Here is a 27,801-nt window from a genome sequence, read left to right on the forward strand (position 1 = left end):
ACCCATTAGCAAACCACTTCTCTGTTTTGTTCTGTGTATAATGGAAATTAAATTACCATAATCACATCATGGTAACAAACATTTTGGTTTACAGCAAGTGCTGAGGGAGCAGCTTATTACCTTCTCCAAGACAGAGTTCCACAGACATTTATTTACAACATATTGATTATAATTTTTCAAGGAAGTGCTGATTACAGGTTCAGCAGCTTCTCTTCATTTAATGTTGTGCTCTGAAGAGACACCTTCTATTAAAACTCCATGCAACCATCTTTCAAACAGTCTGCCAACATCTTTAGTGAAGGCATCCCATTTCAGTTTCCCTGCTTTGGGGAAAGGCACTGAATTGCCTTGTGTGGTTCAGAGATTATCATGGTAACCATGAAATAACTTGATGCTAACTAATATCTCAAAACCACTCTTACCACAAGCCAGGATAAATACATTCATTTTCTTTTATGGTTATTTGCAGAAGCCAAGAGCAATAAAGCAGTTCAAAGGGTTTTTTTAAAGTCAGAAATGAAACATATACTTAACTTGATTAATGTCTATATATCTATCAGACAAGCTGTACCTGAGTATTTGTCATTTTCGTGCATCCCTCAAGATACGAGCTCAAGAGGGACTCTCAGGTTCTTGAGCCTATTATTTCTTTCCCTTTCAATTTCCAGGGCCCTTCTTGAAGTTCCCCTGAAATTCTGTTTGCAAATCTCCCCCTTGCCCTGGAATGATGCTATTCTGCACTTCATTCAAGAGGCAGCTTTGGTACTGTGTCTCCCAAACCCTTGCCTTGATGACAATCAGAGAAACAGCTATTTATAGCCTGATTCAAGACATATTTTCACAGTCATATGAGGGGACAGCATTACTGGATGGTTGTGTAACCACTTATCCTGCAATGTCTCTATTGCCAGGTATTTGGATAAGCACAGCAGCCCATCTCCTCACATCAGTCAGGACCATTTCTTCTGGGCCATGCTCTTACTCATATTTTTCTTTGGCCCATGCAGCCACGGTAGGATCTTCTTTCACATAAAAATCTTTCCCCCACTTTACTATGAGCTTTATCATAGCTTTTCATCTAGGTCTTTTCTACATGTAATTTTAATAAAAAAACAACTTAGTAAGTAGTATCATTTTAAAATTCAAGAAGGGTGTTGATAGAGAAAAAGCAGTGCTTAAAGGCAAAGTAGCAAACTGCCATTAAAAGCTAGAATTTGTATTTACTTTCTAGAGAACATAATTTTTTAACTATACAGTTTTAGATCCTGCTTTAAAATCCCTTCAAAATATGTTGGTTTTTAAATTCTCCCTATGATTCATTGTCTTATTTCAAATATAAAAACTGAAAGTATTTGAATTTATGGAAACACTAACAATATTAATTTTCTTTTTTTCCCCCTGTTCACTACTGCATTCACATTTAAATATGAGCTTTAAACAAAAATGCATTGGAAGTGAAACACAGCTGAGCAATCACCGTTGAAAACTGAACAGAACTGCTTATAGATAATTTAAAAGTGCATACACATTATGTTTGGCTTCCTTGGGAGTTATCAGAGAGATGCCAGCTCGTTTGCCAACTATTTCAAAGTAATTTAACACATAATACATTCTAAATGTATGACACAGTGTGTTGGAAAATTGGCATTTTGGTAGTAAGTTACTATCTAAAGGAAGAGGAAAAAGAAATTATGACAACTGCTTGTCAAGACATTTATTCCCATGACATCTGCCAGGGTGGAAATGAAAAAAGAGCAGCATCAATGGGGTGTTCTTAAGATGTGATTTAGAGCGTGGGAAGTGATGACAAGTAGTAGAAGAAATTCACTGCCATTAATATTCCTAATAATTTTTTTAAAGACCCCTAATGCGCTGACGTTTACTTTAAGCCTGAATACATTTTATTGAATAAAGCCTTCTGCAGGCTTCAGATGAGATTCTCAGTCATGCACACTGACCAGCAAACCATCCTTCTGACCAGCTGCCTGAGTTACTCCTCAGAGATTGCTTGAGAGGAATTTTCCAGCATGGGGCAAAGAATATCACAGAGGTTTCTGCACTATTAAGGAAAAAAGATACAGACCCACAGTACCTCCTGCCCTGTCCCTGCTTGGTGTCTGTGCTGGTCCTGATGATGGCAATGACAATGAAGAAAACTCTGCCTGAAGAGGTGTCTGGGAAGAGACCGGAATAACTTGCCAAGTCCTGGAATATTCAACTGTGAAAGTAAAGAGCAGATGGAACATATCAGCCTTTGCATGGCAAATACAAGAACTGACCTCTAGGAAATGATAGATGGGTGAAAGCTTTGGATGAAGTGACTGGCAGGTATGAAGAGTGCAGCAGTCCATGATAAGTCTTGATGCACAGAGCCAAATCTGACATTAGCTATGCTGTTTATTGTGTGAGAGTGAATGCAAGTCAGCAGATAACATGCCAAGGTAGAGGGAAATGAGAAAAACTGGACCTGTTCCTATTTCTTACTCTGTGCAAGTTCATCAACCTTTGTGCCACAATTTCTTTTTACATCAAAATGGGGGGAAAGTAAAAAAAACCAAACAAGAAAAACATATTTCCTTATGCTTCTGTATAAACCAATGAGATCTATTTAGGATCTTAGCAGTCATCTCAGGGTAAGAACCATCTCATATAAAACATTGAAAAAGAAGAAAGAAAGGCAGGAAAGAAGGAAAAAATACATCCCAAATGGATCTGTTACAAGTTGTTTTTCCAGCACAGCCTGTGACTATCATTTGCAGATGACAGCTCTGTATCAAGATTCAAAATACCCATGCTCAGTTGTTTACTGCAATCTTCCTAAATTGCTAGAAATTATGAAAACATTTGTAGTGAAAACCCTTTTTGCTCTTGCAAGGAAAACTGCACTTAACTCCTAACTCAGACTCTTCTCTTTTGTTACTCCAACAGGAAGATGAGCCAGACCTCCAGTCCTGCTGCACTGTAGCGAGCATCCTCCTTTTTACTCTGCAGCAATGGCCTGATCCATCTGCCACAGCCACTGGAAGTTGTGGCCCTGATCATGAACCAGGATTTTAATCCAGGTTGCTACTCCTGCAGCAAAGCTGGGTTGTACATGAGGGCTCTAAAGGGGATAGCCTGCGGTTTTCCCCAGGATATGGGGTGCTCTTTTCAGGTTTGCTTTTCAAACAGTTTTTCAGGCATCCAAGGAACAGATGCCCAAGGAAGTAATATGGATGTAGAGTTCCACTTGGTGTGGCTTGTGTGTACAGGGAGTCACTACAGTGAACTTCACCCTGCTGCCCTCAGAGAGTCTCTGCTGAAGAGGACATGCACATTTAGGAGCTTGGAAACAGCTACCTCAGCTGCAGAGGCTGCTCCACAGGAAAAACTTTCACATGTAGTATGGTGGCACGTCAATTTTAAGCCCAGCTTGAGTATTTGTTGCTGTAGCTCAAAACTGGTTTAATGTAAAGCACAGGTCTGAGGTTAAGTTCTTAAAGAACTGTTGAATTTTTCATTCTTCCACACCTGAAAGTATAAGAAGGCAGATCACCACAGGTTTGGTGGGTAAGGATAAGGTAACGAGGGGAGGGGAAAAAACCCCTTATAACATTTCTTTATTACTCAGTTTCACATCTTACCTTCTTGTACACTTTCCCATAAACCACTTATCAGTTGAATTTGTATGCTGTGACATTTTAGCTTTAGCACAGAGACAAACAAAAGCTCTGGGCTTTCCCTGGCTCAGCCTGTGAAAACTGGTGGACATTTAAGCTTAATATACCAAAATTTCAGTTCCAGAGACGCACTGCACAGTACTTGCCAAATAGAATGCCAAGATAGTCACAGGGAAATTATCTTTTTGACAGCACTCTGTATAATATCTGCTGGGGTGACTCCAATTCCAGCAAGTCATAACTAGAGGTCACACGGTCTGGATGCACTCTTGTGTCCAATGTCTGTTTTCCACCAGCTCTAATCTCCAACGAGAAACAAAGGCAAAACACATCCATTGTTTTGGCATTTTTCATTATCTGAAGACTGGAAGAATGTTAATATAAAAAAAGAAAGTTGGTGGAGATCACTGGTTTGTATTTTCAGTTGCTCTGTCTCCATCAGTGGCCCTCCCTGATGTCCAAGAGCAGCTGTGTTTGCACTGAACTTCCTTGGTGCATATCCCAGTCCACCACGCAAGGGTCTCTGGGGACAAACTTGGCACCTCTGAATCTTTTTTTTTTTCAAGAACTTATCCACTTGCATTTTGAAGAGTTATAAACCTCAGACCTTCACAAATTACTGCGTCAGAAGCTCCCCAGTTTATTTGCATGTTTCCTAGAAGTTATCTGTTGTGTTTGTTGGGAATGTGCTGAGTACAAGTTTTGACTGAGGACTCCTGGCTGTAGTGCTGCAAGGTACAGTAAGCGTTTTTCCCTAGACTTGTTCTCCATACCCACTAGCAATATTAAACTGTCTGCCAGACTCAGTCACCTTGCTCCCAGGTTGAAAAGTGGCTATTTTGTCATTCCTTGTTTGCTTTCAGCCCTTCACTCCCTCTTCTCTGCCTTTCTTGGTTCTCTTATGCCTTTTCTGGGAGCTGGAGAAGGGTTGGTGGAGTACAGCAGGAGTATGCAGCAAGATGATGGCCAAAAGTAAGACCAGTGGAGCTGACAACTCCACAGATCAGCTGTAAGTGTGCACAGACTAAGTTGCCCAAACTAGATCCACACTTCTCATCCCAAGAAATTCTGTGATTTCCCTCTTCCAAGGTTCAAACCCACTGGGCACATTTTCTGCACACCTGATCAATAGGACTGGATTCTGAAAATACCATTAGAGAAAAAAAAATGTCAACAACAGAATTAGGGCCCTTTCATTTCTCCCCAGAAAATAGAAAACAAACATTGTAAATTGCCCATCAATTACTCAAATGCAAATGCCTGAAGTTCTTTTCCCTGTTGCAATTATAGAAGTTGTTCCATGCAATAAAAGGTTATTAAAGCAATACTTAATGGCCTTATTCATAATTCTAAGCAAGCTTCATTTAAAATTTAAACCTACCAGGCTGTTTGAATGTAAATCACAATGCTCTAGAGTAAAAAAAAAAAAAAAAACCCAAAGAGAGAAGCCCATAAATTTCAGTATTTTCAGTCATGTCTCTTCCCATCATTTCTGTTACATCAGCTTTACCGCTCACTCTTTCCCCCTCAATTAGACCATTCAATATTCTTCTCGCAACGCTCTCGGTGTGTTTTTCCCATCCTTGGTTGAATAACTCTCCAAACAGTGCCATAGCAGTGGAGGAAGGGTTGCCTTCCTGGAATCTGCTTACTTATCAGAATGGACATCTAAATGGTCTCAGAGCAAAAATTAATGCTATCAGGCCATTACCAGAGAGCCTCCTGAGATCATTAGGCAAAACCTGACCGCAGCTCTGCACGCACAGAAGCACTTGGCTGTACAGCCACTCTCAGTGCAAGCACCCTTCATCCCTTCCTGCTGAAACTTTGGTCTGAATTACAAAAGAGGCTGAGGTGTTTTTGTTGGTTTTTGTGTTGCTTTTTTTTTTTTAATGGTTTCACTCAGAACTCAGTTTATGATTAACTTAGCCGGACTGTAGACCTTATCTCAGCCCCATAAATTAGCATGGCTACTTTTTGGAATACCGCCTGGTAGCTAACCTGCACAACACAAGTAAATAATTTCTCCCACTCTGAAGACTTTGCCAACTTCACTTGAGAAGGATCTAAATTATTTGAGCTAAGAGATACCAGCATGTGAAAAGGACAAGAAAATAATAAACTCTTTAATTTTTTCTTTTGGTCTCAGGAGCAGAAAGTTTTCCAGGAACAGAGCACGATAGGGTTCACCAGCTTCAGTCTCATATGCAGCACGGCTGTAGCTGGAAAAAGTCTTTTGATAGGTTCCACAACAAATCAGTAAGAATTGCTCCAAAAGGGGTTCAGCAGGTACTGGCCTAAATCCAATTAGTTGCTAGGTAAATGCATTTATTTTTGTCTTCTAAATCAGTTTTTTCTTTCCTGTATGATCTTTCTGGACAAGGAACAACATGAATGAACAAATGAGTGCTATTGCAGCCAGGGCAATCTTTTGGGGAGCTCACAGGTTCATATTTTCCATTGCTCTGTCTCCATCAGTGTAATTAGTTTGCCTTTCAAAAAAATTAAATTTGAATATTCCTGAATTCTCCTGAGCCCAGGTAAGTTAAGTGTGGACCTTTTCTCACTTTTGCTGCTACATATTGATGAGGTCAACTCTGTTGTAAATATCAGTTCAAAACTACTTTTTGTCTCTTCTGTCCTTTTCAAATGAAACACAGAAACTGAAGACTGGCTGTAGAGTATCTCTAGTGTGCACGTGAATAAAAAAATTCAGCTCTTTTATTGAGGGACCCCAAGTTCAGGGCTCAGCCACTAAAGCAAAGGCCTCAAGGATCCTGATATGTAGTTCTTTCTTCCCTATTTATTAACCAGCAGAAACAGAAAGAGGACAAAACCTATACTCCACATGGAAAAAAAAAAAGGGATCTATTATTTTTTACTACTTGGAATTGTTATTATGCTGTAACACAGAAAAATACTATTTTTACAAGATAGGTGAGAAGCACCATGTAGGACCCAAATTAATTTGGTTTATCTCCAGACCAAGAAAAATATCTTTAAAAATAGTTTAAGAAAGTGATTCTAATTCCCAAAGCAAGTGCCATGAGGTTGGATTTGGGTACAATGATAAATATCTGCTCCTTTCAAATCATTCTACACTGAATGACAAAAGGGGTATGGATTGCAGAGGTTTTTTGCCTGCCATAGTACAGCTAATGCAATCACATTATTCCTTTTGAAAAACCAAGAACTTAATTCAGTTTATATGAAGAAGGTGCTGCTGGAAGCAGACACTACATGAACAAGAGCATACTTTGCTTAAGATTTTATTTTTCCCCTTGATGATCCATGAGATAGATCCACACACGTGTCCAAATGAGTTTGAAAACTAATTGGAATCAGTTGTCCAGCAGGGGGACACAGAGATGATGAGGGGTCAGGATCATCTCTCTTATCAGGAGATACCGCGGGAGCCAGGCCTGTTTAGTCTGGAGGAGAGAAGACTGACAGAGGATCCCATCTGTGGCCGTCATGTTTTCTGGAAAAATCCCCTTGCCCAGGATTCTTCTCCTTTGGAAGCTGAGAAGCCTCAGAGAAAAAGGAAAACAATATTATCTCATTTGCTTCTCCTGTGTTTTGCTGCTTTGGATGTGTTTGGAGATTGTTTACCTACAGGTGATTGTTTCATTGGTTTCTGGTGTGAGTGTTTTCACTCCCTGGCCAATCACAGTGCCAGGCTGTGGCAGGAGTCTGGAAGGAGTCTGGAAGGAGTTTTTCTTTAGTATCCTTTCTGTATTCTTTAGTATAGTTTAGTACAGTATTCTTTAATATAATAGAGCATCATAAAATAATAAATTAGCCTTCTTAGAACATGGAGTCAGAATCATCTTTCCTTCCTTCGTCTGGGAACCCCACAAATACAAGACCCATCAATGCATGTAAGTATCTCCAAGGCAGCTGTCAAGTGGATGGTGCCAGATTCTTTTTGGTGGTGCCCAGTGACAGGACAAGGAACACAGGGAGCTCCTCTTCAACATGAAGAAGAACTTCTTTACCCTGAGGGTAGCAGAGCATTGGCACAGGCTGCCCAGGGAGTTCTGGGTTCTCCCTCTCTGGAGACACTCAAACCCAGCTGGATGCATTCCTGTGCCACCTGCCCTAGGTGACCCTGCCATGGATGATCCCCAGATGTCCCTCACAACCCTAACTGTTCCATGATTCTGTGTTTCCATAAAATGAGTGAACTCCTTCAAAAAATGCCCTGTGGAAGAGGAAAAGAACTTGTAGGATGCTACAGCCACTGTGCTACAAACCTTAAGTATGTCTTACTTTAAGATTTTCAGAAGCCATTTTTCAGATGAAAAATTAATGGATATTCAATTCTATAGAGGGATTAGGAACATTATACATTATACAGAGAGCTTTTCTAGTAAGTAATTTTACATTTCACAAAGGAAGACCTCTAAGCACTATGTTCAATTTGCTGATTGAAATGCAGTCCCAGAGACATGTGAGGCATCATCCAGCACATCTCTGATGTAGCCTCACTCCTCTCAATTCTTTCTAAGATCCAGCCAAATTTAAGATCTCTGTGACTCACCGTCCTTAGAGAGGCATGCTTGTGTCACCTCACTCCCTGACTCCTTCCAAGGACATTGCCACATGGGCATTGGTTTCAAAGCTCTCATTTTCAAACACCTCCACATCCACTTCAAACACCACCTCCATCTCACCTTGTGAGATGATGGCATTGTGAGAAACAGATCCAGAAGATGGAAAATGGAGTGACCCTCTTCCTTCCTGTGATGATCCCTTTCCTGACTGCTACGTACAGTGGGTGACCCCCAGAGACCTGAATGGTGGAAGTGTGGGGATGACATTTCTGGGAAGGTAATGTTCTCTACAGTACCAGAAATGCTTTTTACTTTATTACACATGCACTGGAAGATGTAACAAACCAGACACTCTAGACAAAAGTTTCAAATCATGGTTTATATTGGACATGACAGCAAAGCTGAAATTAGGGCAACATTCACACCTGCCATATTTGCTGACTAGTGACACCAAGAGAGGAGGAAGAGGGCTCCAGAACACAACAGCAGACCTGTCTCATGCCAGGTTGTTTCAGTACGGATTTTCTCCTTGGTTGTAATGAAAATCCTTCTGTTAACTTGTCAGAGACACATGATACCTATGTGGAGCCGGTCAGAGCAGAGTTTGCCTCCTCTGCTTGCACCAGAAGCATCTTCAAGACTTAGGAATAATGGTATCTTTGCTATTGTTTATCCCAGTTACAGGACTACCTGTCCAGAGGGTAGCATGTCTGGCAGGCCAGGTAACAGTCTCACTGCCGTAAGCTGCATTTTGGAAAGAGTGCTGTACTACATCATTCATGACAATTTGAAGGTCTGGTGGGCTCACTACACACACCAGGACAGAGAAAAGAAATACAAACATCTCTTCCACCTCTGTGTCCCTGGACATGGGTAGGTAAGTCCTGGAAGTTTCCTTGTTTGCAGGAGAAATCTTACCAGAATTTGCCTCCAACTATTACTTAGGCCACAGCTTTAATGACTCAGTTTTGCCATTAAGCCATGGGCCATCAAGTTTTAATGCAATCTTACATTGTTGATTAAAACATTGTGTTATTTCCTGAATGTCAAACAACATATGACAATAAGCTAGGCATAAAAGATCAGGAAAACAAATGTTCAGTTGCTTCAGTACTGAATGCAAAGCAGAAATGACTGATCTTTGAATGCTTTTGTATTTGCTCTAAGCTTTATAACATTAATTTTGACAATAGTAATTAGTTTGCCTTTCAGGAAAATGAAATTTGAATATTCCTGAATTCTCCTGGGCCCAACAGCCTGTAGATAAAGCATATTAACTTGCTTTCATTTGGCTCTCCTATTACTGATGAACAGTTGTTTCACCTAACATGGGCATCATCCTAATCTCCACATATACGCAGCAGAGAGCTACAGATACCTCAAGAGAATGACTCACAAAGTGATGTAAATTAAGTGGGTATGATGAATTAACTTCTCAAGGGGCCTATTTCTCTGCACTGAGGTAAATAAAACTTAGGGTGACTACCTTGGATTTAGCAAGGTGATGATGTTCAGATAGACACATTGAATTATATCTATTTTCCAATTTTCTTAAAATACATAGGGTTCCTGCATTAGAGCACTTCAAATTAGAAAATATCTCCAAAAGCATAGGAGAGCTATCTGACTTCAAATTTATTATCTCAGACTCTGCAATATTTTAAATATATAGCAATCTTCTCTCCTGATACTCTTGCAGTCATGTCTGCCCTCAGCTGAACCCCTAGGTGTAAGAGGAATCAGAGGCCCAGAGGAAACACAAATTCCATGGATTTCTTTGACTTTGATGAATTTCTGGTTATCATCTATAATCAGAATTGAGAAAATAACCCCCTAAAGAGCAGAGCAACTCAGGTCTTCCAAAATTAAAACAGTTCTGGAAAGGGAGGGTTATTCCATACTTCTCATTTTGTGCCTGCAAGCAGCAGTCAGCAAAAAGAAAGACTCCCAGGAAGACTCACCTTCTCACAGCAGCAAGTTTTTTAAAGTTTTGCTATATACCATGCTACTGTCAGCTTGTCAGAAAGCCCAATTCTCCCTCCCCATTTCTCACCTCCCCAAGGTTATTTCTCATCTACAGCTGAGTTATTTACTCTGAGCAACCACTGACCTTCCCAGAAGCGAGGATGATCTGTTTATTGTTGAAACTCTACGAGACCCTGTCTGAGACATCACCCAGCCTTTCCCCGGGTGGTTGGTTTTACACGAGCATATGTCATTAGAATATACCACGCCAACAAAGCCTCAAATCACCACCAATTATTTCCAATACTGTGTGGAAGAGAGGAGAGGTGACTTTGATACAAAGAAGGACGTGGGGATGCCAGAACAAACTGACCAGTATCCCAGGAAAACAAAGGAACAATCGGTCCACATGTGTCCACAAGATGACAAAGGGATCAAGCAAACAACCCAAGTAGTTCTGTTCTGTCAAAAACTTTCACCAGATGAATCCAGTGTCCCTTTCTGACAAGGTAACCAGCCTGGTGGCTGAGGGGGAAGCTATATACACCTCTTACAACCATCTCACGTGACATCCTCATAAACAAGCTTCAGCAACATGGTCTGGCTGTAACCAGCCTTAGGTATGGGCAAAAGGAGTTGAAAACCTGCTTCCAGCACAGGGGCTATTGGTGAGTCACTTTCAGATGGGGAGAGAGGCTGTCAGCTCTCCCTCACTCAATGTTTTTATCAACAACTAAATGATGGTACACAGAGTGGATAACAATGAACTGCAAATGCCTTGAAGGGCAGAGTTAGAGCTTAAAGTGATCAATAATAGCTTGGAGGGAGGTTATGAAATCAGTATGAAGAAATTCAACAAGGACAGGTGCTAATGCTACACTGCAGAAGGAGAGAAATGAAGTACAAAACAAGGATTGACAAAAGACCTGGGCTGTAAAACGGCTCCAAAATTTCTCATGTCTGAGCAGCATGAAGCTGTGTAAGCCTGGGGCATACTGAGAGGGTTGTCACTTGTGAGAGACAGGAGGAGACATAATTTCATTCTTTCCAGCACTAATCCATTAAGTCCCTTTTGGAGTGTTGCACTTACAGGCCAAAGGAGAAGCCAATCTGGAGAGATTTAAGAGGGCAATAACTGGTTCTGAGAGCATCTCATCCATGAGGAAGGGGGATGGATGGTGAGGCTCCTTCTCCCTGGAAGAGTGCTGTCTCAGGCTGCTGCAGCTGCTTGTACCCTCGGGGACTGTCTCCTCACACAAGGCCCTGGCTCTTTCTTTGCAATTCCTGACTTTTTATATTGTTCCTGACTGTTCCTAACTTTTATATTGTTCCTGTTTCTCATTTGGCAAGGAAGGGCGCACTAAATCTTCCTCCTGACTAAGGATTTCTAACCTCATTTGGTGTTCTCTGCTCTGGGCTTCCCACTGGCCTTTCCTTGCTCTTCTCACCCTTTGCTGGAGCACCCCACTGCCCAGAGTGAGCTCAGGTCACCTTTCATCATGTTCTTGCATCTCTGCTTCTAGGTCACCCATCACTTCTCGTGTTTCCATGCCCCCCTTCTCCTGTTTTGGCATATAAAAAAAAGGGTCAGCAAGCCTGTGGCAAAACCTGGGTAAGGAAAAACATCAGCCTAAGTAACCAATGACTTAAACTGGCTTAAAAAAAAATTTCAACATTTGTGTGGACATGGCTCCAGCAGCATCCACAAGAGCTAGTAGGAAAAGGGAGAAATTTCCCACTCAAGACAGTGCACAGAGGACTTCTGCCTCTCTCATGAACTATATGCTTTTGGATATTAATCTTTCTGGTCAACTTCACAAATATTTTCCTGTCTGTAAGTTGTGCAGTATGGACTTTGCTCACACGTGGTGCTGTGGATCCGTAGCTCATTGACGCTGCTTCCTGCACCACCTCAGGGGCAAGGGGACCTCAGGGGGCACCACCCTGGGCTGCAGCTGGCTCACAGCCCTGTTCCTCCCTCACACAGAGCCCTGGCAAGCCCTATGCCAAGGACATATTGGGGGCATGGAAATTCATCTTGCCTGTGTAGGGCACTGCCTAGGGATCACAGCTTGCTGCCACGCCACCAGTGGTTTGGCATTCCTTGATAGGGAGAGCCTGGCATTAGAGGTCTGGAAATGTGGCTGCATTGTTGTTTGTAATCCACAGCCAAAACCACCTCAGTTCCTGCACTCCACACAGGCTGCATATGGGGCAGATTCCCACATCTTTCCCTCAGGGCTGACACCTCTGTGCCATCCTGAGTAGCCATGGCACTGCACTTGGTGGAGTCAGTCCTGCCTGCGATGGCTGTGCCAGGACAGAGATGTCGGGGCTGCAGGAGACATGGCACAAAGCAGGGGCAGCAAGAGGGCGACACGTAAGGGTCAATTTTCCTTAATAGACACTGCTGGTTTCTTTTTGTCAGCTTGTACTTTCAGAAATTCACAGAGCTTCCTCTTTTCCAAGGCCACTTTTAGGGGACAGGAGAGAAATGAAAACAGGCTCACGTGTTTGTCACTAAAAGCACCTTTACACAATGTTCCTCATACTTAGTGCGTGCGTCAGGTGCTGCTCCTTGGCTGGAGCGTAAATGTCCTGCTCACGCAGCTGAGCAGGATAATGGCACCTGAGTGGGGAAGGAAAGAATGAATCATTATTCACCACACAAGTCCTGACCCCACCATCTCCCTGGCAAATGAATGCAACGCTTTCCAGGGCTCTTACAGCGATACTTTTGTGAGCCATCCATTATTTACGTACCTGGTCAATAATTTAAATGTCCTGGAATGCGCATATTACAAAATAACTGCCTTTGTTCTTTAAATTTGCAAGGATACCCTGCTGGCAGTAGCACAATTAATGACTTAATAAAGTCTTACCAGTAACAGTGAAGTACTGGATTTTACTTCTTTGATGGCAACTAAGCTGAATTCTGCACTTTGGAAAAGTTATCCTTGAAAGAACACATCAGGCATGCGCAGAAGTTTCGGTAAATTGGGGGTAAGGTACCCGAGGGTTTAAGTGAAGATTTCACATCAAAATAATGAAGAAGTCATTTTCCCTTAAGTTACACAGAGAGAAAGAAAGTGCTTTCAGTGGGGCTCTTGCTACCACAGCCATTTGCACACGAGCCTCAGTGACAGCGGAGATGCCTCGAGCGCGGTGTGACCGAAGACGGTGCTATCGCAATGAGGCAGCCCCTGCAGCAGGTGCAGGATTGCAGTAGGCTTGGGCTCAGCCTTGAGAGGGGCACAGTCCTTGTGAAGGCTTCCTGCAGCCCCCTCTTTCCTCCTCTCACATCCCCAGCTGGACACAGGAGGTGTTCACATGATATTGGTAATTCACACCAATTCACTGCCTCTAAAAAGGTGTCCAGGTGACCCTGCTGTCATTTTAACAAGGCACCTGGACAAAGGGTGGCCTGTGTTTGCTCACAAGACTGCTCCATTATGATGTATTACAAATCACAGTTTCAATGTAATTGAAGAAATAAACTTAGATAAGCATTTGCCCTAGAAAACAAATCAGTTTGTCTTCATGAAGGTGTTTGGGACTGTGATTCCTGTGATCTGAGCTCCCTTTGCTTTTCCAGGATGCTAATGAACACTAGAAAAGGAACTGTAACACATTTGTAACAAAAACTTTTCTAAAATCTTGCAGATGGTAGATCAACTTTTGATCAGTAAAAACAACCCTCCCACACTTCATCCCAAAAAAGGATATCAATGGAGCAGATGAGTGACCAGCCCACCTCCCCAAGAGCATTTCAGGGTAGAGTGCTGTAGCATGAACATCAACAAGCGCCAAAAATGTTTACAGACTAATTTAACTGCACCCTTTCATAAGTATTTATCAATAAAATTTCTGCTTTAATGAAGAAGGGTCAGTGGTCAGTGCAGTTTTGTGTTCGGGTCCAGGTAATGATGTAAATTAAGGAGCAGCAGGAAATTGTTCCATCATTAATGTTTTAGATTAAGAATCATAGGATGTGGAATCAAACAGAGCAAGAGGCAGCAGTTCTGTGAGGTCCATGGGAACCCAATGTACTGTGCTTCACATCCTGAAGGTAAACAACAGCGTGGACTCTCTGATGGTTAACAAGGACTGTGCCTGCGCTGCAGCTTCCATCAGACCTGGAATGGTTCCTCACAGCAACTCTTTCAACACAGTCAGCAGGAGCCTAATTCCTCAAATCTTCCTGTCAGACAAGGTGGGAATTGGCCAATATGTTTAAATTAGCTGGGGCAAGAGGAGGAAAGGGCTGGTTTCCAGAAGAAGTCTAATTTCCTGTTTTCTGAATTTCTTTGTAAAGCCATTTTTATTACAGAACAAAATTTACCTTGGGCTGCAGAGCTTTGTTCCACTAGTATGCTGTTCCTGGGTAGATAACACAAAACTACTCTGTTCTCTGTTTTGCTGCCTAGGTGAGGAAGATGAGGTGCCAATGAGGAATACTACAAGCCATAAAGGATCCTCTCTCTCTGTCTTCCTCACCATCTGTCTGTACACCTGAGCTGCAAGAAGCTTGGGAAAGATACCTGCAGAGTGACATTATTCCCCTCCAGGTGCCGCAGGATTTCATTTTTGTGTGTTTATCCCATGGATACGTGGCAGTAGCACAGTTCCTACCCTGCTGATCCAAAGAACTGCAGGCTGCAATGCACCCTGAGGGCTTCTTGGTACTTGCAATGACATTATTCACCTTCCTTTGCAAACCTGGCTGTTCAGTGGGAAGCCACCCACGAGGTTGGAGTATTTCCTAATCTCCTCTCAAATCTGCCCACCAGTGCTGGGTAGGTTCCCCAGGAGTCCTTTCCCTTGCAGGCAGGAAACACTGAAGCTTCCAAACTCAAGTGCAAACTCTTCCACCCTTGTCTCCTGCTGGCACTTGTCTCTCTCTCTCACACACATTGGGAGCATTATCTCACAGCAAAGAATCTCTCTGCCTTAATCCATGTGTGTTCGAAAGCAAGGGGGGTATTTTGTATTTTCACTGACCTGATGAGGATCTTTCTGATGCATAAAGCTATGTTTTAAGTCTTTTTTTAAGGATATACAATCAGATTTCTACCAGATTTCTTTGAAAGTACAGGACATTTGGACACTCATTATCTCTCTATGGGTTTATACAAATATTCTGTGTATGTCTTCTATTCAGGAAACTTTATCTGACTTACATCTCCATTTTTTATCTTGGTTGTAAAATAGTTTTGCATCTTTTATTTAGGAAATTAGAGTAAAAAAGTTCCTTGCTGAGTTTCAATTTGAAAAAAAAACAAACTAAAGACAGCCAGATGGTACTGTTAAACCAGAGGCTGGTAAGAAGCTTTTTATTTCACCTGTAACTTAGAAGGATAATAAGCAGTTAAATCTAAACAAAACTTAAATGCTCTTTTAAAGATTCTAAACCTGAAGTGGTGTACCCAAATATTAAAAATTGTTGGTCTAATAATTATACAAATCAGACAATATGCCAGTTATCAATAGCTCATTGAATATTAGAGAAGTTCAAAAGGTTGTAAAGAGTCCTAGTATTGTGCCAAGACTTAATAAAGAAAGTTAAAATAAATAAATACTGCATCAGTTGGGTAACAATCCAAGACAATATAACTGATAACCTGACAGGAGAAACAGTTATTACGATGTAAAAGTAGATGAGACAAGTAATGCCAGTAATAGAGATTTATGGGAAAGCAATTTTACCAAATAAAATACAAGTTTGTTTATTAAATTAATACCGCTGATATATTAACTTTAGCTATATATAAGGTATTTTAATATAGTAAAAAATTTGGAGGGAAAAAAGAGTCAACACTGAAGACCAGATTGCAAATTACAAGCACAGGTTTTATAAACAAGACATCATAATTGAAGAGGTGAGGTTCTAACGGGTTCATGAAGACATTAAATTGCACAATTTTCAGTGGTGAAATGGAGGTATAAAAACTGATACTGATCCAAGTATTCAGGTGACCTGAAGAACAGAGAAAGGGAGCAACTGGGGGGCAGAGCAGAAGAGAGGATGAGATACAACTATTTGGATAACAAAACTTAAAGTGAAACATCTAGAAACAAAGCATGCATGCCAGACTCATGGGCTGAAAGCCCCTCTTCCAGGAAAAAGCAGCTATCTCTGATAAGGACTTGGGTATCACTGGGGATGATTGGCTGAACTGGATCCCTGATGAAACCAGCTGAAATAGAGAGCACAATCCCACAGTGAGCAGCAGGAGCATGGGGCAGGATCAAAGATGGCATTTTGTCTCTGTGTTTTTAATGGGTTGTGAGTGCTATTAGAGATCTTTGACTAATTCTAATGCCTGTGATCATGGAAGAGGCTAGTAGAGGTGAACACAAAGAACAGAAAATATACCTCAAACACAGATATCCATATCCAGTGCTCTGCATCTTTATCAAGTCCCAGCTCACTGCATCTCTATAATTTATATTTTACTGTGAACACAACCATACAGAAAAAGAGGTAGAGAGCCATTCTGTGTAACAGGCAGGAACCCAAGGGTAGAAAAAAATACAAGGAAAAAAGTTTTAATTTTATGTGCTGTCAGATACTGGAGTAGGCTCTCTGGTTTTCTGGTAGATTTTCTGTAAATCAAAGGGTTTTTTAAAAATACTGAGCTATAATATGTTGACTCAAAATGGTAGTCAAGCAAGGTCCAGGGTTGATGGTAGCTGGAAGACCAGAGTAGGTGAATGCAAAAGCTTTTGGCAGTTAGATAAATATTTCACCTTCTGTATAAGAATTCACTTCTTCTTAAGCCATTGGCTGCAGAAATGCCTCCAGCTGTAATCCTGAAACCTGCCTTTCTTTTCTCTCCTTCCCTGTGAGCCTGTCTGCTTTGAGGTGGGTATCCAGCAGAGGCATCCATTACTGCTGCAGTCCAGACTGCCTGGATGCATCTGTCCAACCAAAGGAACCAACAGAAGAGAGCAACATTTTCTGACATTTAATTCAACAGCTTTTCTATCTGATGGGGATTTTTTCCCCCCTGGAAGAGTTGACCACACAGATTGGAAAAAAATCTGTAACTTGCTGCGGGCTCTTACTGTGAATTGCCCATCACTGGTCCTGGAGGGACAGCACTCACCATATATACCCCATCCCACTAAAAAGACCAGAGGAGCAGACTTTGGACTTGACATGCTGGATGCAGCCCATGCACCAGGCACACAGCCAGCTGCTCTTCACAGAGATTCTGACAGAAAATATTTTCTTTTTCTCCTTGCACGCGCACAAATAAAAACAGTGAACTCTGCAGAACTGTGCTTGCAGCCTCATCAAATTGCTTAATTGGGATTTTTAAAACTCAACTACTGCCAGTCTCCTAGCTCTGTGATTAGTAATGTATCTAAATCCTCTTAGGAACTTTTGAATCTATTAATCTTCCCAAGAAAGTATATCAAGCTGATTAAATGATAGCTGCTGAAGTGTTCTGTGCAAAACATAGCAATGAGACAAAAAAACCCTCTGAAAAGTTATGATATGTATATACTCACATGGTCAGCCTCCTAGAGGAGAGAGCTAATTCTGGTACACTGAATATCTTAGGAGATTATTTCTCTCTAAAGTTCCTTTTTCATCACCATGTTTCTGTTTAACTAGTTAAGATAAAACCTATCAGTCATGGTAGAGCAGAATGGAAACAGCTTCATTAAGGCGAGCCCTCTGATAGTTCCCTTATTTCTGAAAGTTAAATTCTCTTGAAAAATTAATCACAGCGAATCTGGCAGAGCTAATTTTAAAATGTGAGAACATGAGAGATGCTCTACTTCTAGCCTCGAGTGAGATGAGATCAATATGTTAAATTAAGTCTACATAAAACCATACAAGAGAATTTGTATAGGCAACATTTATTCCCATTCGAAAGAGTAATTGCAATTTAGAGAGCAGTGAGGAGAGATCTTGGCAAAAATATCACTGGCTAAAATTAATGACAGAAAAAAACTGCACTGAACTCATTCATTGCCAGTCAGAAGACAGTATCAGTTGTATTCACTTTAAATCTTCTGAAAAAACCCAAACAATTACACAAAAAAACAGAGCTGTGAAACGTGAGCTGACAAGTCCATTAAGAAAAGTTCTCCAGACTGTGATGCTGATTCAAATTCCTAAAAAAATTTCTCCCTACATCCAAAAGGAAAATAATCAAAGCCACAGATATTTGGAAAGAAATTGTAAAATTAATCATGAATCCTTAAAATTCAATTTCATTAACATCCACCTTGTATACAAATTTTGTAATTTTATACACACAAAAGGTACAAAAATGCACTATTTGGGCTTTCAAATCATCAAGGAGAATCTAAGGGCTTGTATTATTTATTTGTTGGGAGTGGAAAGAACAAGCAGACTCATTATTATGTTTTTCCCTACTGTAGTTTTACTCACATTAATTAACTAATAACTGAGAACAAGTAGCATTAACAGCAAAAATAACTCACAAAGTTGCAGAAAGAAGCAGTGTTCAGGCTTCCAGGAATTTCTCTTATATCAGCAGTCCAGATATTCTGATGCTTTAACCTCTTCCCAGCTGCAGTGTCTGGACAAAATTCCCAAGCTTCCTGTTTAGCTCACTTTTCCTCTCTGAGTCCAAGTTCTCCCGACAAACTGGAGCCTGTGCCACGGTGTGGTAGCTAACACATGAATTACCCAGAATAGCCCTGCCTGGGCTGTGCATCCAGTCCTGTGCCAAGGGCAGGTTTGTGCAGGTGAGGGAATTGCTGCATTATGGCTCTGACCAGAATGGATCTGCATTGACAGGGCCAAAAAATTCCCTTAACCTGGGGCAGCAGAACCCCAGAGCTTCACACGGGACTGTGTGTACACCGTCACCAACAGGGCACCCCAAAAGGATGCTACTGATGATTTGCAGTTACACTTGAGAGGAGCTTTTCTGTGCTGCCCACAGATCTTCTTTTCACCAAATAGTTCATCATTCTGTTAGTTAGCTATATTTGCACTGTTCAGATCACTGTAACTAGAATTGGCCATTATCAGGATACAAAATATTTAAATGGAAGTCAATACAGGAAACCAGCATTTCACCAGAGTCTGCTGCTGCTGGTGACAAGGCATTAAACAATAGTAGCAGCAGAATAAGGTGGACACAGTTATTATCCCTTCATTAACTCCATGGAAGAAGATAATTATGTTTCATAGACTACTTTTTCTCTAAATGTCTGATATTTTTAGTAATAGCATTCATTAAAAACCACTCCCTCTCTGGTACCCAGCAAGCAAGCCAAAACTGTGTCTCCTTTGTGTCTCCACTGAGGACCCTGCCAAGAGGGGCTATTGCTGCCCATGCTACAGGAGCAGCATTGCCACAGCCTGCAGCCACACAAAAATCCAGCTACAAAATCCCTACCACTGGCTTCATGACACTCACTTAGAAAAGTAACTCCATCTATGCCCTGGAGTAGTCCATGAGCAAGGTATTTCCAGCTGATTTTGCACCCCAGAAGGCTTCAGGGGGCCTAAGCAAACCAAAACACAGGTGGGAAAAGCGAGCTACCAGGCACCCACTGCTTATCTGCAAGAGATTTTTCCTAGGGAAATGTCCTTTAAAAGGAAAGCCAGCTTTGTTTTGAGAGAAAGTTGGAATGTAAACACTCTCTTTAGAAGTAGCATCTGCTCTTTTCATTTTTTAGCATATGCTCTTTCATTTACAAAAGGATTTGTAAAACTTTTCCAGGCTTTTAAAATTTGTATATTCAAAACTTTCAAGATAACCATCAAAATCAGAAGTTTTATTTTTGTTTCCTTTTTGATTGCTTTCTTTTTTCTTTTCTTTCTTTTTTTTTTTTTTTTTGACAGAAAAATATTTTTTCTTTTATTCTAGACAATTTAATAACAAACAGCAGGTTTGGGAACCCTGGGAATTTCTCATAAGAGGAATAATCAAACTCCTGCCTAGATCTAGTGATTACCAAAGAGTACAGCCTTCAGCACAGGCACAGGGGAGAAGACAGACTGAAAAACTGCTTGGTACTCATGGTTTCAGGCTTCCTTTTGGGTTGACAGATGATGCCTGTACTTTCATGAGACAAACCTTCACTTGAAACTAAATGGATGTAAAGACAACACAGAGGACACTGCAGTCAATCATATATCTCCCTCTAAAAAATAAATAAAATAGCACCCCCCTAAAATAACATGAATTTCTGTACTCAGTGAAATCAGAGAGGCTTTTGTTCTGGTGATGAATAACAGCATACAGCAGGGCTGATATGCCCGGCCTTTCCTTGGAGGAAGAGGGCTGGGAGGGGAAGGAGGCAGGCAGAGCCTGGGCTGAGCTCCAGGCAGGCAGGACAGAGCGGGGCCGGGGCTGCTGCTCCCAGGTGAACAAAGCTCTCCCACCCCACATGAAGAAAATCAACACAGGAGGAGGGGCAGGGCGAGGCTGGACGTGCTGAGCACGATTTAATCCATCCTACAGCTCCACAGAGCTAAACAAGGCTCTGCATTTGCCCAGACCCTGTCTCAGCCTTTCAACCCTTCCGAGCAGCAAGGGCTGCCCTGGGAGCGCAGCAGCAGCAGCAGGCACTCCACCTGGGTTACATTTATGGTTGGTTTTCCAGAAATCTCTGGGTTCTCTGGGGAAAACTTGGGCCTCTTTCTCACTAGTGATGCCCACAGATGTTTTCAGCTTCCTAGCACCACATGTAGCTGTGTGTGAATGGATAAAAGTTACACACGGTGCTGCAGGAAGGGCTTTCTGGTGGAGCAGCTCAGTCCTTTGGTGTTTGCAGGCTGCTTGAAATGGCTGAAAGGGAAAAAAAAAGGATCTCTTTGCTTTATAAAATGTAGCTGTCCCAGGGAGAGGAGCAATAGTTACTGCTCACATGAGAGCAGATACCAGAGTAAGAACTGGTAGCTTACTTTCAAAAAGATATTGATAAAATACAGATAGTTCAGTGAAAAGCAACAAAAATTGTGTAATGCCCTAGAGAGGCTGATTTAACAGGAAAAAAAATTGAGAAAAATTCCTAGGAGCATGTGAGCAAGAACTGGTAACAGTATAAATATTTAAGAAAGGCAAGAAATGTAATATGATATAGTCAGGAAACTATAAAGGCAGGGAAACCATGGTTAATAAGTCCATATCATGAGCTAGCACTAAAGCTTGGGTAGCCTGTGAAATAATTCCCTTTCTTCCTCATGATGCCTCCAACAAGCTTTCTTCAAACCCTAGCAGTTCCTTCTCTTTGCCTCAGGATTTTTCTAATGAATATGAAGGGCTCACAGGCATCCTAAGTGCAAGGCTGTCCCTTTACATCTTTTTTAATCTAAATCCCCTCGAACATAGCTGACCTAATGTCTCAAAGCCTAAGGGCACTGCTTATAGTGTCGTGCTTAGCAGATATCCCCTCTTCACACCAGCTTCAGCCTTGTGAAGAGTATGAAAAGTCTGTCTCAATTCTACCCTGCCTAATACCACTGCAATTGCCATGCTAATATCAAGGCATGTTACTGTACCTGGAGACTTTGGGGCTGCCTTTCTGCCCAAGTTAGATTGTCTCTCTGCTGTATTTTACTCTTTTTGATCGAATTATGGCACAAACAGGGAAGAGAAAGGGAGCAAAATAACCTTTGCTGACACTCAGGCCCTGGTTGAGGAAAGATTATTTACGTGCACACAAACATACAAGCAGGCAGCTCTGACTTACTGCTGTTGGCATTTTCCTAACATTTGATCATCTGGTTGCTAAGCACGCTGCTACATTACCACTTGACATTTACATTTTATTTTCAGTTTATTACTAAAGGTAGGAAATGAAGCACTCTCCTACTCCCTTAAATTATAGTCATCTTGCTAATAATACTGCTAAAAGCCCCATTCCATTTCATTTAATGAATTTAGAATACCTGATAAACATCCAGATACTGCCAAGAAAACCTATTGTCTTCTGCCTGAAGAGGCAGGGCCTGCTGAGAGCATTTTCTCATCAGAGAGAAGGGTTCCTGCAGTAACCCTGCTCTTGTAATCTGCATGGAAACTCACTGCAGCCTTCCAGAAGAGTTAAAACCATAGAGTAAACCAAACCTACAGTAGCCTCAACTTGCAACATCAAAGAACTCAGCTCCTGTAATCCTAAAGAACTAGTAGGGTGTTGTGCAACTGAGCAGAAATCCCCAGGTGCTTTCTCTGCTAGCAGTCAGCAGGGCAGTAAATAGCAGGAGCAGTTTAATGCAACACACTCCTGAGCACCTGACTGTGGGGGCAGCCCTCCCTGCCAAGGTAGCCTATCGGTCTGATGAAAGATCAAAAGTAAATTTTGTCCCACTCATCATCTCTGGAAGCCCTTGACTCACAGGTGGCTGCAGTATAAATCACTTACCAGCTGAACCACCTGGCTCTTCTGTGCCAGAGGAAAACATGTGAAATGAGAGCTTTATCTTATGTATAAATAAGTGGCTAGGGTGACCAGCTCAGGTTCAGATGTCTGACTTCCAGACTCCCTGGTTAGGCATCCCACGCCTCAGGGCCCATCTAGAGCAGTGCTGAGTATCTCCAGCTCCTGCTGATTGCAATGGCAACTATAATTTTCCAGCCACTGCCAGCAGCGAGAAAAACATCCTACTCTGATAAAAGCCTCAGAAATACAGTTGGGATCTCATTCCTGACTCCAAGCAGACAGGGGGGTGGCAAGGTTAAGTCTTGTATCCTGGGAAACTCCCACTGCAATGGGCAGCCAAAGCCACAAGACAAGCAGGTGTCCGTCCCCAGGAGAACAGGAAGGCACCAGCTCTTCCCCATGTTAGAGTGGGAAACAGGCAGCAGGGGCAGCCCAGGGGCTGTGAAAGCTTCTCTAGCTCTCCCTGTGGCTGGCAGAGGTGGCCCCACAGCTGTAGGGATGGTGCAGGAGACTGGGAGGCAGTCGCGGTGTGGTTCCAGCCTTCCTCCAAGCGCAGAGGAGGAGATGCAGGAGCAGCTCAGGGCAGGGCTGGAAATTATTTTGTAGAATCATGAGTTTGCCTGTCCTCTGCTGCCCTTTAGTCTCTCCACACTGATTTACCCAAATCCACACATAGCTTTTCTACACCCCTCTGTACCTGTCCCACAAATCCTCACAGCCCTGCCTGTCCCGAGCACACAACCACAGCCCTCATCCATCCTTGCTCACTGCCCTTCTCTCCCCTGACAGCCTCCAGCTCTCACAGGTCTGACTCTCACCCTGCTTTGCAGGCAAGCCCCAGCCTAGGAGCAGCTGGGGGAGCAGGGAAAGCTCAGGAGCAGGGAAAGCTCGGGAGCAGCTCTCCTCCTTGCAGATAAACAAGTTCCCACCTGCCGGCTGCTCTGCCGCGGCACACGCAGCAGCCCACACACAGGTTCTTCTCTTCTGCAGAGGAAAAACAGAGTTTACACCTACACAGGAAAATAAACCTGCAGGGAAAAGCCTGCAGATGGGGCACACTCCTGTCACAGCTGGGGCTCGGCACTGCCACTGTGCTGTGGGAGCTGGAGCACGAGGAGCTGCTGGGTCACAAGTGTGCCCTTGGATGGCAAGGAGTGACCAGAGATGTTTAGAAGAGGAGAAGTGGGAGCATCAGCTGAAAACAACAGCAAGGACACAAGGATTTCTCTGAGTGGGTGGACTATTTTGGAGGAAAATATTCACTTATTTTCCAAAATAATTTGTGTTCTCCTGAAGAACAATATTTTCTGGTAGAAAATATCACTTCTATTTAGTATTAGTGTGCCTTGCTGAGAGTCTGCCTGGTTTGGGTCTTCCAGCTTAACAATGTACAAACACTCAAGCTGTCAGGAGGCCTTGGAAAGCAGAACAGCAGGTCTGTGCTCAGTACTGTGGCAGAGTGAGCCCCTGCCATCAGCACAGCCAGCCAGGGAGGCTGCTCTGACACCACTCAGGTGTGCATAACCAGCATTCACAGGTTTCAGCAGGTACATCCCTCTTAGTTTAAGCCCTGCAGTGATCTGAAAATTGTCATGTCACTTCTCCTGCCTGTGGCTCAGTGTACAAGCACAGTGTGAAGCCCTCATGTGAGCTGTGCAGAGCTGTAAGCACAGTTCAGTACCTCGTGGTCCCAAAGAGGTGCTGCAGCCATTCTAATTTTCCTGGTATTCACGTGGATTGCAAGTGAATTGGCCTAACAACCAATTTTAAAAGAGTTTATTGAAGGAATAAACCTTACATCAGTTACTGAACTGCCAAACACTTCTTTATGTCTATGAATGAGGCGATGACAAGATCTCTAACTTTCTCTTTTAGAGTTTTAACCAAAAAAAAAAGAAAATTTTTCATCTTTATTATGTGAAGTAGTTTTATTGTTTGGGAAGGGACAGCTGTCACTCAGCTGCAGTTTCTGAGTGTATGGAAATGCCTGGTAATACCCAAATGTGTGACTCTATTTACAAGCCAATTGTACAATATGTGTTGCAGTTAGTCCTCATAAACACTAGGTCTTAAGTAAAAAAGAAATAGCATAAGGTTCCAATATCAGTATGTACCAATAACATTGCCTTTGCCTATGTGAAAAGCTGGTACCTGAAAATTTCCTATCTAAAGCAAAAATATTCAATATTCAAAGTCCAGAATTTTTTTTTAGATTTTTACCCCACATGGCCTGAAATACAGATGGCAAATGTGCCAGCAATTTCCATCCTTCATCCTTTCCTTCTAGGGCTTTCTAAATATCTTTTAATTATATAACACTCTTTGGATTGTCAGATTAAAAAAAGGTTTTGCTCATGATTTTTCTACACTTCTGCCTAATTAGATCTGCATGCCAGAAGAATCCCTGCACTTGGCCACTGCAGTAAAGGCAGCAGCAAAAACCAGACCAAATTGCTGAAGAGCTGTGAAGATGAAGGGCTCATGTCTGAGATACACAAGGGCTTCAGCACGCTTGTGTGGCTCCTGGCTCCTGTCAAGGAGTGGCACTTGGCAGGCCTGTCCAGGCTGCACTTTGCTGAGTGAAGCAGGTGTATTGATTCCTGCAACAGCAGCCCAACTTTTCTCCAGTAAATGTTTAATCTAAGAAGAATGTACCGTGTGGCACAGTGGCAGGTACAGAAAGCCTCCCCTGCACTCCCACAAGTTTCACCAGTCCAGTTTCCACCATAAAACCAGCAGAGCACCGGGCAGTGCCCTTCACTCACCCATGCTGATGAGACACAATTTACACACAGGAGAAGGGAGTGTATCTAGCACCTGTTTGAAGAAAGAAAATAGCAAATAATTAGGGAAGAAAGTGGAACTTCACTGAAGCCAGGAAGTAAGTTTAGCAAGTTTAGTACTGACTCCCGAGGCAAAAGGTTTCTAATTAAAAATTTTGTTGTGGGAATGCATCGCTAGGCACCAGCTGGAGGGAGGAGAGAGTCCCTGTGTGTTCAGTGAGCTCTCACCAGTCTTCAGCCTTCCCTCACCACATCCCAAAATAATCAAGGGGGTGGGTGTGGGGCCTCCTGGGAGCAGAGCTCCAGCACGTACACAGGACCCGCAGTCAAATGGAAAGTGGCACCACTTTCACAGATACTTCTGCCCAGTGGTTGCCCACAGGCAACTTAGAAGCCAGTATTTTTCTAAATTAAGGTCTCATTTCAACTGCAAGGCGGTGCTTTCCAAACGGAAGTGCCTTACATCAGAGAGAGGAGCGTGATGGTGCACCATGGCAAGGGATAGCTTCCTTCATTTCCAGCCTGTCTCCATCCCAAGGACAGGAACACGCTGTGCGGTCTCACGCCCCAGCAGCCGCGTCTATCGTGTACCATCTACAGCTTTAACCAGACCATGACCAAATTGGAGTGGTACAAATATAAATGAGAGCCAGCATTCCTGGGATGCCCTAAACAGTGACTCCACAACAGAGGCAGTTTTTAGCCTTGTTTAGCATAATGCAGAGAGGCAGAACTAAGGTCTGATGAGCAGGAGCAGTCGGCAGAAGCCAAGTAAACATACAAAGGTTTTGCATTACCCTTGGTTTTGCCTTACCCAAGTTACCCCACTTCTTCCTCATTCACTTGTTCCTTGGGATAGCAGAGCAACAGGTGGAGATAAATTAAGAAGAGGTAGCAGAGACTCACATGTAATCTAACACACACAAATTTGACATCAGTGTTGTTAGGAACAGACTGAATGCTTAAAGCTTGTGTTCAAGTGGCATAAGGAAGAAATTACCCTAACAAACCTATTTATTTATGAGTGAGAAAAATCTTCTGGATGTAGTCAAGCACATTTCTGGGCAGCAACAGCATTTCTGGACAGCACCAACAGAACCCCCTAAGTAGGCAGCAGGAGTGAGTCGATGGAGGGGGCATTCTCTTACAGCAGGGTAAGAGCCTACAGTTTTAAGAGAGGTGATCACATCCATGGGATGGTGTTCAGAGAAGACTCAAACTGAAAGTGATCCCTCAACTGCAATAACAGATGGGCTTTTCATCTACAGAACTAAAAGCCAGAGTGCTTGCTGACTTCCCATGATAGGGTATTCCAGGGAGGAGGAGAACAGAGAGCACTGCTGTGTATAGCACAGGGATGATGCTTAGCATGTCAAAATACAGAGCTCTTGAATTCTACCAGCTCGTCATTGTTACAACATCTCCTGGTCAGCATGGATCCTCTCACCTGCCCAACACCCACACCTGGAACCTGCACATCACATCACATCACATCACATCACATCACATCACATCACATCACATCACATCACATCATGAGCTTTATCAAAGCATGCTGCCTCTTCCAGCATCTCCAGGATATGATCCCATTACTGAGGCACCAAACTTCTCACCCAAGAAGAGTTTCTATGCATGAAAATTCTTACACACACAAACAAGCACACACACTCACTCTTTCCTGTTTCACTATGGTCTCCTTTCCTCTTTCAGGTCAGCCATGGACATCTGAGCCATTGAAGCAGCCCAGGTGAAGAAGAAGGCTGTGAAAATTCTCGTGTTCCATTGACTGAGATTTTTGCTTACATTCCTACCTCTAAAACTTCAGACATTTCATTTTCATAGAATGGTTTGAGTTGGAATGTACCATAAAGACCATCTAGTTCCAACCCTGCTGCCCTGCACAGAGGCACCTTCCATTAGACCATGTTGCTCAAAGTCCTGTCCAACCACAACTCGAGCAGTTCTGGCTCCAGATTTCTCTTAGGCGCCCTTTAAGTGCTGGAAGGCTGCTGCAGGATCTCCCAGGAGCCTTTTCTTCTCCCAGAGGAAGAACCCCATGTCTCTCAGGTTGTCTTTGGACCAGAGCCCGCTGATCATCTTCATGGTGCTCCTCTGAACCCTCTAGTTCAAAGACTCTCTCAGATTTTACTTCTCTTCTGGCCTTGTATTGTGGGCTGCAGCTCCCTGAACCCCACAGAAGTCTCTTTCTCAGTCAAGCTGTCCTTGTCACTGAGACTGCTGAGCACTCACATCAACTGTCAGGGATGTTTTCTCTTCACAAATTCAGCATAACTTTGGATCTTGGATGGGAGTTACATGTCTTCTTCACCAGCATCATGTCTTCCTCCTCCATCACCAACTCATTTCTCTGTTTGTTCTAGTGATTGTCTGTATTTCAAGATCAATCTACACCATTAAATGATGTGTTCCTCTCTTTTGGATGGTCACTCTCCTCAT

Source organism: Fringilla coelebs (genome assembly GCF_963513975.1).
Source record: "Fringilla coelebs genome assembly, chromosome: 3".
Classification (NCBI taxonomy): domain Eukaryota; kingdom Metazoa; phylum Chordata; class Aves; order Passeriformes; family Fringillidae; genus Fringilla; species Fringilla coelebs.